Source organism: Melospiza melodia, unplaced genomic scaffold, assembly GCF_035770615.1.
Source record: "Melospiza melodia melodia isolate bMelMel2 unplaced genomic scaffold, bMelMel2.pri scaffold_48, whole genome shotgun sequence".
NCBI classification, from domain to species: domain Eukaryota; kingdom Metazoa; phylum Chordata; class Aves; order Passeriformes; family Passerellidae; genus Melospiza; species Melospiza melodia.
Window position 1 is genome coordinate 2,531,417 of NW_026948796.1, and position 11,275 is coordinate 2,542,691.

The 11,275-nt window shown below is 51.4% G+C and overlaps 1 pseudogene; it reads left to right on the forward strand.

Moving 5' to 3' along the window:
- Positions 1–3,552: 3,552 nt before the first annotated feature.
- LOC134413721 (cell division cycle protein 20 homolog) lies at positions 3,553–8,744 on the forward strand (annotated as a pseudogene).
- Positions 8,745–11,275: the final 2,531 nt, after the last annotated feature.

Consider the following 11,275-nt stretch of genomic DNA (forward strand, 5'->3'; position numbering starts at 1 on the left):
AGGTGCCAGGAGAGAGCCATGGCCGTGTGTGCCCTCGCCCTGCACGATCACCTCACAACTTCTGCTCAGCACTGGCAGCTGTTTGGAGGAGGTTGGGCCCTGGCCCAGCGGAAAAAGCCTAGATGATTTGTTGATTTTACCAGATTGTGCATAAGCATGACGTCCTGAACATGCCATCGAAGCAATGGAGAACATTCCGTCTTTTAAGGTGTACTTTTTGTTTCTCAAGTGATAGGCCAAAAGGCAGGACAGAAGGAGGTGTTTCCCCAAAGAAGCAGAGGCCGATTGGCAGCCCCTGCTGCAGGAAGGAAGGCCAAGGCAAATACAGGCACGGGCACAGGCTCAGAAGGTAATTGCTGTGCCAGGCTCAGCAGGGCTCAGCCCTTGGCAGGGCTGGGTGGCTGCAGCTCTTCAGCTAGGGCCTGCCCTTGCATGGCCCAGCAGCAGCCAAAGCTGGAGGCGCCTTTGAAGCTTGTTCACAGCCCCGGGGAAAGGGGACTTGTGCCCACGAAGCTGTGCAGCCCCCAGGCTCTCCTCCCGGCCTGCTGGGCTTTGTTGGGTAGCACAGCCTGAGCCAAGGGCAGCAAGGTGCCTGCAGGCCCCAGCTCTGGGGGAAATGGAGAACGTCCTGCCCACATCCACCGTGCTGCCAGCTCAGCAGTGCAGCACAGCATGGGCTGACATTCCCCATTGCTCCCACAGGTGCAGCTGGAACCACAGCACATGTTCCTGATGCCCAGAAGGGCTTTGGAAGGGGTTTCAGTCAGGGAACAGGCTTCTGGCTAGGGTTACTGGCAGGCCGGCTTGTTTTGGAGCTGATCTTCATCTTATGCTGTGTCCAAATATGGACTTGCTGGAAGAGAAAAGGGTGAGTGTTTAGTTCACCTTTCCCTCAAACAGCTTCTTTTGAAATTGTACTTCAGACAGAAAACATTGCCAGTGAGGCTGCACTGTAGGTGTGGCAGTCCATGATTGTCCAAGGAACTCTGCTGAGGGTTCTGCTGCTGCCCAAAGCTTTCATTGGCCTCCTAATTGCTGGGCCTTGTCCTGGGGGCCCGCTGGGGCTGCAGCCAGTGCTGGCTCCCCCTGAGGCTTCCTGGCCAAGAGCAGCCCCAGGGGCACAGGGCAGAGGCAAAGCACGGTGGGGAGGAGAAAGAGCAGGGACGAGATTGCCCTTGAAAGGCAGAGGCACTCTGGGGCCCGCTCCTGGCCAGGGAGCCTGCCCAGAGCCGTGCCCTGCTCGCTAGGGCCTTGAGGGACAGCTGTGCAGCTGGGCCAAGCTGAGCCAGCAGCTCCAGGCATGCTGGGGAGCCTTGCCAGCTCTGGGCCTGTCTGTGCAGGAGGTTCCCTGTGTGCCACCAGCAGTTGGGGCCTCAGCCACCTCCTCTTTCCACAGTTCCACCACTGCACAAGGGTTGTAAGATGGTGGCTGCACCTCACACCCAAACAGAAGGAGCAGCTCCTCCAGCAGTTAGAAGGGCCTGGCTAGGCCTGTCAAGAGTTCTGAGAAGAAGACTCCAGAACAGCCATCGACAAGGAAATCTCCTATTCTCCTGGAGATTCCACTGCCAACTCCTCTTCCAATGTATATCCCCAAGCTACTTTCATTTCTTTTTTGATCCTCCTGTGTTCCTTCCCGACTAGTTCTATAGACCCCAGGAGCAGCCCAGCACCATCCAGCCTCTCCTGAGCCCAACATGTCCCTTCCTCTGCCCCTGAGCCCCCTGGCCTTGCCATCTAAACAACACTGAAGTTAACCCTGCTCTCTGCCAGGCCAGGTGATGGCCCTTTCTTTTGTTGCACTAAAGGGAATGTGCCGTCATCCCAGTGTTTGGGTGGCACCAGCAGCAAAGCCTGGCCGGCAGCAGCACTGCCTGAGCTCCATGGCCAGGAGCAGCCGTGGATGCCCACGGTGTGGGCAGGCAGGAGCCAGGCAGGGGCTGCTGTGAGCAGTGGCGGGATCCCCAGGGCTGGGGGAGCCCAGGGGTCAGGCAGCAGCATGGGGCTCCTGAGAAAAAGCAACCCCATTTTCTTAATTTTTCACTTTTAAATATTAGAAATTTGTAGAAATATTTCAAAATCGTTTTCTGTAGAGAGACACCTCCAAATATTTCTTCCCAATTCCTATAGTAGTTAAAGATTTTTCTAAGTAGCTTTAGAATCCAAAAAAATGACCTTATTTTGTCTTCACTTTTCATTTTTAGAAATATTTAGAAATATCTCTTGTAGAGAGAAATTCCCATATGTTTCATTCCTTTTTCCTCAACACATCTGTATTTTTGAAAGTGGTTGTAGAGTTCTGGAAAATATTTTCCCCTTATACAATAAAAAATAAAATTGCATTTGAGTGGTAATCTTTATTCTAGAAAGAAGTAAGACCCCTTCAGCCAGCCAGCCTGCTGCAGAGGCTCTTTTCCTGCAGGAGCTTTGTACCTAGTCACAACCAACATACATAAAACCTTTTCCCAGATATTTCCTGGGATTTTTGACAAGGTCACGTCTTAGTTTTCTCAGACTAACTTTGAGCAAAGTGGGCATCTCTTCAACTTACAATCTTTGTTTGCTTCTGGTGGAACTCCCTCAGTTCTAGAGCAGGGCCTTCTCTCAGCTTGCTGCTGGCCCCGGGCTCTCCTCCCGGCCTGCTGGGCTTTGTTGGGTGGCACAGCCTGTGCCAAGGGGCGGCAAGGTGCCTGCAGGCCCCAGCTCTGGGGGAAATGGAGAACGTCCTGCCCACATCCACCGTGCTGCCAGCTCAGCAGTGCAGCACAGCACGGGCTGACGCTCCCCATTGCTCCCACAGGTGCAGCTGGAACCATAGCACATGTTCCTGATGCCCAGAAGGGCCTTGGAAGGGGTTTCTGTCAGGGAACAGGCTTCTGGCTGGGGTTCTCAGCAGGCCTGCTTGTTTTGGAGCTGATCTTCATCTTATGCTCTGTCCGAATTTGGACTTACTTGAAGAGAAGACAGTGAGTGTTTAGTTCACCTTTCCCTCAAACAGCTTCTTTTGAAAGTCTACTGTACATAGGAAACATTCCCAGTGAGGCTGCACTGTAGGTGTGGCCAGTCCATGATTGTCCAAAGAACTCTGCTGAGGGTTCTGCTGCTGCCCAGAGCTTTCACTGGCCTCCTAATTGCTGGGCCTTGTCCTGGGGGGCCCCTTGGGGCTGCAGCCAGTGCTGGCTCCTAATGAGGCTGCCTGGACAAGAGCAGCCCCTGGGGCACAGGGCAGAGGCAAAGCACAGTGGGGAAGAGAAAGAGCAGGGACGAGATTGCCCTTGAAAGGCAGGGGAAGGGAGAATGTCGCTTATCCGAGAGAGCCCCAAAGAGCGGCTGGAAGAGGTGCCGGCTGATCAAGGACCCACGAGGAGCGGAGGGAGGGCGTATCGGCTGACGGAGTGTCCCGAGGAGAGGCTGGGGAGAGTGGGAGTGTGCATTGGTGGGGAGGAGCGGCCGAAGCGCTTGCACGGTCCGGTGGTGGGGAGGCCGGCGGGGCTGTCAGAGCAGGCTCAGCCCGGCCGGTGGGCACGGCTAACCCCGCCTGCCTGCAGGACCATGGCGCAGTTCCTGTTGGAGGCAGACCTGCACGGGCTGCTGAAGCTGGACACGCTGATCCCGAACACGCCGCCTGCGCGATGGCAGCACAAGGCCAAGGAGAGCGGCCCCGGGCCCAGCCCCGTCGGCATGTCGCCCATGAAGCCGGCCAATCGCTCCCACAGCTCCAGCAAGACACCGTCCACGACAGCCGGTGAGCGCCGGCCACCAGCAGCAGAGATTGAGTGCGGGAGCCTTGCCCAGGCTGCTTGTCCGTAGCCACAGGGCTCTGGGCTCCCTGCCACGCTGCCCTACTGGCTGCTGCTCAGGCAGGAGGAGGTGGGTTGTGCTCCTGACAGCCACCCACCTCCTTGCCAGCATGAGGGGCAGAGCTCTGAGCACTGGGGCTGGCGAGCTGCTGTTCACCCAGCTGAGCCTTGCTGGCACAGCTGTATGCTAGGATGAGTGTGGGCGGGACTGTCAGCTGACAGCTTTACATCCTGTGATCATTTCTGTATCTTCCCCTTATCTCTGGACTCTGGAATTGTTGCACTAGACCCAAGTGCACACAGTCCCTAACCAACTTGGTGGCAGGGAGGAAAATATAAGTTAGTTGTGACTGGGTGGCATGAGACCTCAGAGTTCTACTTGTCTGGTGGGTGTGATGTGGAAGAGTTTTGGGTTTACTCCCGTGAAAGCTCTAATACAGGCTGTTAAATAGCTGTAAGACAATATTTTCATATGTGAATGCACATAAATCTTGATCCAAAATTCAAAGCACCCCCAAAAAGGCTGGGGGGGATTGCTACATTCCCAACCGCAGCACTATGCAGATGGAGATGGCAAATTTCCTCCTAAGCAAAAAGAATGACCCTGCGGAGGATTCCCCTACCAAGAAGGTGAGCATGTTGCTAGGTTACAATTACTTAAACAACCGCTACTCCTTCCTGCCCCTTTACAGAGCAGTGAACAATAGGTTCTATCAAGTGGGCACACGGGACTGACAAGTCCCAGCCATCACTACTTGCAGCTCTGGGATTCAGGAGCCTAGGATGCGATTGAAGCTGTAGAGACTGCCATGCACTCTAAGCCTATGCTGCTTCTGGAAGCAAAATTTAGCTTTTGACTAATGAGGTGTTAAAATGTAGCAGGCAACAAAACCACAAAGCTGTAAGCCTATGCAAAGTGAAACTACTGGTGGTAGCTATTCTAGGACAATGTCTCCACCGGGAACACTTCTGGAATGTTTTACACTATGTTCTGAAATCTGTTTATGAAGCATTTGGTCACTTTGTGGCTGTGGCTTTTCCCACTGGCAATAACACTGAATTTGCCATTGTGTGAAAATGTGAGCAGGACAATATATGAAAGTCTGAGGAAAAATTGCTTTGACCTGCCTCTGTGTGACTGACCCTTGCAGCACAGTCAAACATCTTCAGATTCTAAGAGAAAGGGACTTAGGTGTCTGTTTAAATTGCACTGTGGGAATTGTTTTAAATGCATTGCACTGAGGGTGATTTGTCTCTGTAGGAGCAACAGAAAGCCTGGGCAGTGCATCTGAATGGTTTTGATGTAGAAGAGGCAAAGATCCTTCACCTCAGTGGAAAATTAGAGAATGCTCCAGAAGGTATGATACAGAGTCTGTGTGAGCTGAATCAGCAGCAGAGATCAGGTCAGGGGAACAGCAACACAGAGGCTCTGTGTGTGGTCACAGGAGAAATCAACTGGTTTCTGAGAGCTGTACAGGCTGGAGTCTCCTTTCTTAAGGTTCCTGAGGTCGAGGAAGGGCGTAACAGTTATAGTGAATTTATTTAGGAGAGGTGCTATGACTGCCAGTTGGTCACCTGTTACAGGGCTTGCAAGGGTCTTCAGGGTGGAGAGAGAGACGAGAATCTTGACCTCATGTTCAGAAGGCTTGATTTATTATTTTATGATATATATTACATTGTTACTATACTAAAAGAAATAGAAGGAAAGTTCTCAGAAGCTAGCTAAGCTAAGAATAGAAAAAGAATGAATAAACAAAGGGCTGTGTCTCAGCAGAGGGTGAGACCCAGCTCTGCTGTGAGTGGTCAGTAAATCCAAACATTCACCCGAGACCAATCACGCATCCACCTGTTGCATTCCACAGCAGCAGATAACACCATTGTTTACATTTTGTTGCTGAGGCCACAGCTTCTCAGAACGGAGAAAAATCCTAAAGAAAGGATTTTTATGAAAAGACGTCAGTGACAGTCACCTGTACTGCAGGTTCCAAACCTTCATGAAGTCTGTAAGAGCACCAAACTCTCTGCACTTTCTAGCTTAAACTGCAACTAAATATAATGGGATTCAAAAACCCAAGTGTTTGTTAAATTTGTTTCCATGAATGAGGAAATTGTAGCTCATCCCTGTTCAGCAGTTCATACTGCCAGTGATTTTAGTGCACTGCAGGCTTGTGAGTGTTTCTCTTACAACTTCATTTTCACTCCAAGGGATTCCTAGGTGGGTGAGCAGCACTCACCTGGGAGGAAACTAACTCAGGTTAACAAACCTTTTTGCCCTGCACACAGACTATCAGAATAACCTGAAAGTGCTCTACAGTCAGAAAATGGCACCTGGATTCAGCAGGAAGAATAGCAGATATATTCCCTCAAAGCCAGAACGGGTCTTGGATGCACCAGAGATGTTCAACGACTACTGTAAGTAGGCTACAGGGTCGAGTGCTGGGCATCCAGAACATTTTGCACTGGATTGCTGTTCCTAGGACAGTGTAACTGGGCTGTCTGTATTATTTTGTGTACCCAGGCTAGCACAGACCACTTCTGGAGTGTCCCTGTGTGGCCTTACAGGGACAGTGGTCTAGGGCACTGTGTAGGTGCCTTGGAGCAGGGTACCTGGCCCCAGCAGCTGGGCATAGTGACACTCAGAAGGCTGCCCCTCACTTGTACGTGTGTGTGTGCACATGTGCACCCACACCTGCTGCAGCAGCACAGGTGAAGGGCAGGGCTCTCTAGCCAAGCATGGTGTGACCTGCATTTCTCTTTCAAAGTGTAGATCTGAATCTCATAGACTGGAGCTCCCAGAACTTCCTGGCAGTGGCTCTGGATGACACTGTTTATCTGTGGAATCACACTAGTAGGGAGATTATCCCCCTGCTGCAGATGGAGCATCCAGATGTTTACATTTCCTCTGTGTCATGGATTAAAGATGGAGACTACCTTGTTGTTGGCACAGGTGAGGTTCAGGTGAATGCAAGAGTAAAACTAGAGGTGTTTTCCAGGGATTGACAGAACTGGGGACAAAACCTTGGCTGGCAGAGGAAGGATGCCATGCACCTGACTGGTGTGGGGTGGAACTGCCCAGTGTGCAAGGCAGGGTTTGGTTGGGGGGTTTTCTGATAAGTAGCATTACCTTCTGTGCTATAGTCATGAGATACACATTTTCTCTGTTCCCTTACTAAGTAAGCTGAATGCCAGAGCCTGTGCAGTGAGGTTCCTAGGGCATAGAAACAGGATTGGGTTTCTTCTGAAGAAATTTTTGCTTTGCCTCTCCAGCTATGGGACGTTGAGCAGCAGAAACATCTCCGAACCATGACCAGCCATTGTGCCTGTGTGGGAACCCTCAGCTGGAACAGCTGCATCCTCTCCAGGTAAAGCAGTGGGTCAAGGGCAGTTACCAGCTGTTGCAAACTCCTATCCATCAATCTATGTTTGGCATGGGTTACGGATGGCAGAGAGAAGTTTGTCCTGGCTTGGGATTCTTACTCAGCCTTATCTGTTGGGGCTGTGAGGAGAAGGCCTCTTTCCTGTCTTGCAATTTGTGCTGAAGTTGTAAAGAGCTTGTGTGGGTGTTTCACTCACACCAACAGACCTGTGTTGCTGGTAACACTGGTTGAAACCCAGTGGCAGGTATAGCAGTCTTGCAACAACAAAAATGGATTTGGGTGAAAATGTGCAGCCTGACCCTGCAAGCCTTCTCTTCTCTCTGCAGTGGTGCACGGACTGGGCACATCCATCACCACGATGTCCGAGTGGCTGAGCATCACGTGGCCGCCCTTGCTGGCCACACACAGGAGGTGTGCGGACTCAGATGGTCTCTGGATGGCCGCTACCTGGCCAGTGGTGGCAATGACAATCTGGCGTACGTCTGGCCATGCACCCAAGGTGGGGGTGGCGACTTTGCTCCTGTACAGACCTTCACTCAGCACCAGGGTGCTGTCAAGGTGAGCACAGAGCTGCCACGGGCGGATATGTGTGTGCAAAGCAGGTATGCAGCACTGGCTGGGTGCAGGTTGTCTCTTGTATGTTTTAAAATGAGCTCTCCTCTCTCAGGCTGTGGCATGGTGCCCATGGCAGATGAATGTTCCAGCCACTGGAGGTGGCGCTAGTGACAGACATATCCGCATCTGGAACGTGTGTTCTGGCGCCTGCCTCAGTGCTGTTGATACCCTTTCCCAGGTGAGAGATGAACATCGTCTTGGAGACAAACACCTTCTCGCAGCACACCTCCACAGAGCTGCTGGCTCCTCAGGCCCAGAGGCACAGGGAAGGAGGGGGACAATGCTTGCCTCCGAGTGGTGAGCATCAGCACAAGCACCTTGTCTCACCTGTGTTACTGCCTCTTTGCAGGTGACTTCTATCCTATGGTCAACAAACTACAAGGAGCTCATTTCAGGCCATGGCTTTGCACAGAATCAGCTGGTCATATGGAAGTATCCAACAATGACCAAGGTTGCAGAGCTGCAAGGTAGGTGGACAGGGCCTGGGTGGGGGGGCTGTTAGAGGTTGAAGACAGCTGCACTCCTTGGTTGGAGCCTGCAGCATCACTGATACAGGACAGTATCCGGGGCCATGCTGCTAGGAGTAAAGCATGCCCACGGGGCTGTGGAAGAGATAGCATTGATCCAAGTGTATGCTTGGGGTCTGAAATCATGCTGCCACAGCCACTGGAGAGACAGCTATGCAAGCTGGCAGGGCTCATGGGAACATACAGGAGTAAATGTGCATGTGCTGATCAGCTCAGCCCTGACTGCACATTCCTTCTCCTCCTCAGGTGATACTGATAGAATCTTGAACCTGACCATGAGCCCTAATGGTACAGCAGTGGCCTCAGCAGCTGCTGATGAAACACTGCGGATCTGCCGCTGTTTTGAGATGGATCCCATAAAGAAGAAGAAGAAGGAGAAGGCAAACAGTGCCAAAAGCAGTATTCTTCACCAGAGCATCCGCTGAGAGCACGGGATTGTTGTGGGGAGGGGGATATTTGGTTTACACACTGTGCAGTATTTTAAATGTTAATGAACTGCTTAACTTGACTTTTTCTTAATGGAGTCTGATGGAAGAAAAAGCCATGGCTCCTAAACCCAAGTCTTTCTCCCTGAGGCTGGGGATCTGGGCAAGGAGTGGAGACCTAGGTCTTAAGGGCCAGTTTACAGGCCCCTGAGCTTAGCACAGCCTAGCAGAAGGATGCTGTGCAAGGGCTGTACTTCTGTTTCTGTCCCAGCTAAGATAGATATGTCACCTGCCCCATCTAGATGCTGACTACAAGCACAGCAGCTCCACCACAGGCTCAACTGAAAGCACAGCATGGCTGTGGCCTCAGTTTGTGTTGTCCTGGCCTGTCTCACAAGCCCAGGGACACCTTCCTATGGCTCTGCAGGCAGATCTCAGTTTGTCTTGTTAGCTACAGGCAGCCATCACTGCCTGCCTATGGTGCTGGAGTAGAATAGCTGTTGGGAAAAAAAAGGAGGGAGGGAAATATAGAGCAACAGCTGTAATCACCCCAAAGGCTGGAAAGGGGCTGGCTCTGGCATAAAGCCTGATGCAAAACAAAAGGTTGGCTTACACAGCCACAGCCAGCCTGGGTGTCATGCAAGAGCCACGCAAAGCACCACCAACCCTGTGCTCAGCCTTCAGTCACGTATTCTTCCAACAACTCTGATCTCCCTTCCCCTCCTGCTGACAGGAGGCCCTGGTGCCTCACTGAGGCTTCATGCAGGGGAGCAAGCACCAGGGCTCAGCTGACATTTATTGGAGCTTGACTCCCCTGCACTTGGAAAAATGCCTTTTTTCCAGGCTGAACTGTGCTGGAGCAAGTTGCAGGAAATATATTTGAGCCCTCACCTGACCAACAACCAGCTCAGCCATGATGCTTTGCACGGTGGAGCTGCAGTGTCTGAGGCTGTGGGGCTGCACCAGACCCATCAAGCCTGTCCTGCAGCTGCACCAGCATTGCCAGGGGCTGCTGGGGACACTGCACAGCTGATAAGCACCTTGGCCTGTACAAAGCAGCTCCACCAAGCCTGTGCCTCCCATCGGTCCTCAGTGATTTGCTGAGGGTGGATTATTAACTATTTTCACCTTTCCCTCAGCACAGTACCACACTGTGGCTAGCACCAGCTCTGCCTCCTGAGCCTTACAGCAGCTGGAACCTTCAAAGGTTCCGACTTGTGCTCTGCCAAGGCCAGCGAGTGTGTAACCACACCCACCAGAGCACCCACACACACACACACATAAAGCTGATATGGGGGGCACAGTCTCAAAAAACAGCCACTGAGCCAGCACCTTCCCAGCAGTGCTGCTGGTGCATCCCCATTTGGCCACTTGGGAAAGATCAGGAGGTCCAAGGATGTGTCTCCCTCAGACACAAATCCTAGGACCACAGCTGTCTCCAAAGGGGAAGCAGGCAGGAACCCAGATGCAAGGTTGGGCTCTTCCACAGAGCTGTGCTGTTGTTGTAGGAGCCCTGCCCCACAGCCCTGCACTTGGTGCTGGGAGTTAGCACAGACTTGCCCTGTAGGGCCACAGCTGATTAGGCCTTGCCTGGTCCCTGACCTGGAAGGAAAGCTTTATATGCCAAAAAGTTCCTGTCATTTTTTCTGTCCCATGTAAGAGCAGATCAGCTTTCTCACAGACTCTTTCTTTCTCCTTAGCACAGGCCCCACACCCAGATGCTGTGCATTACATAGCCCTTAGAGGACCTCTGAGCATTACCAGAGGGTAATGATACTGCAGGGTCTTTGACCCCATGCTGGTCTCTCACAGTCCTGGAGTGAGGAGGAGCAGAGGAAGGAAGTGGGCACTGATCCAGCAGGCCCAGTAAACACAGCCCTGTAAGGTGTGAATTCAGTTCACAGCATGACAGCATATTAATTATCAAGTGCCATGGCCAGCCCATAGAAGAGCACAGCTAACAGTGTTATGAATAAGAAGCTTGACTAGGTCAATATTCAAGCAGCAATCAATTCATTATTTAATATGGTAAATATGAGCAATACAGCGCTGGGTACAGTGGGGAAAGTTTTCCCTCCAACTGCACACTGATAATTGAGGGTTACAGGTATTTATAGGAGTACCCATCAGTTTTTTTCAGCAGTTTCTATTTCCAATCTTTTACTCATCAGCAATTCTTATTCGAAATTATTACATCACAATTCTATACACTGTTGTGATTTTAATTTCTCAGGATGTATGTCAAAGGAGTATCCCCAGATGATGACAGTCCAGTTTCCAAAAGAAGAAAGACGACTCCCATCTGGTGGGGTCCAGCTCTCCAGATGTGGGTCCACCTTTTAATTGCAGAGACTCTAAATCTCATAACAGTGATATCCAGCTTCCCTTTGGTCAAAACCATAAACCCTTGAGGTGATGTTCGTCTTCCTTTCTCAAGCTGTTTTTCTCTGCTTCAATAAGGTCTGAGATAAGAATATTTCCTTTATATATATTCCAAAGCTACAGTTTCAAGGATACAAGTAATATTCTAA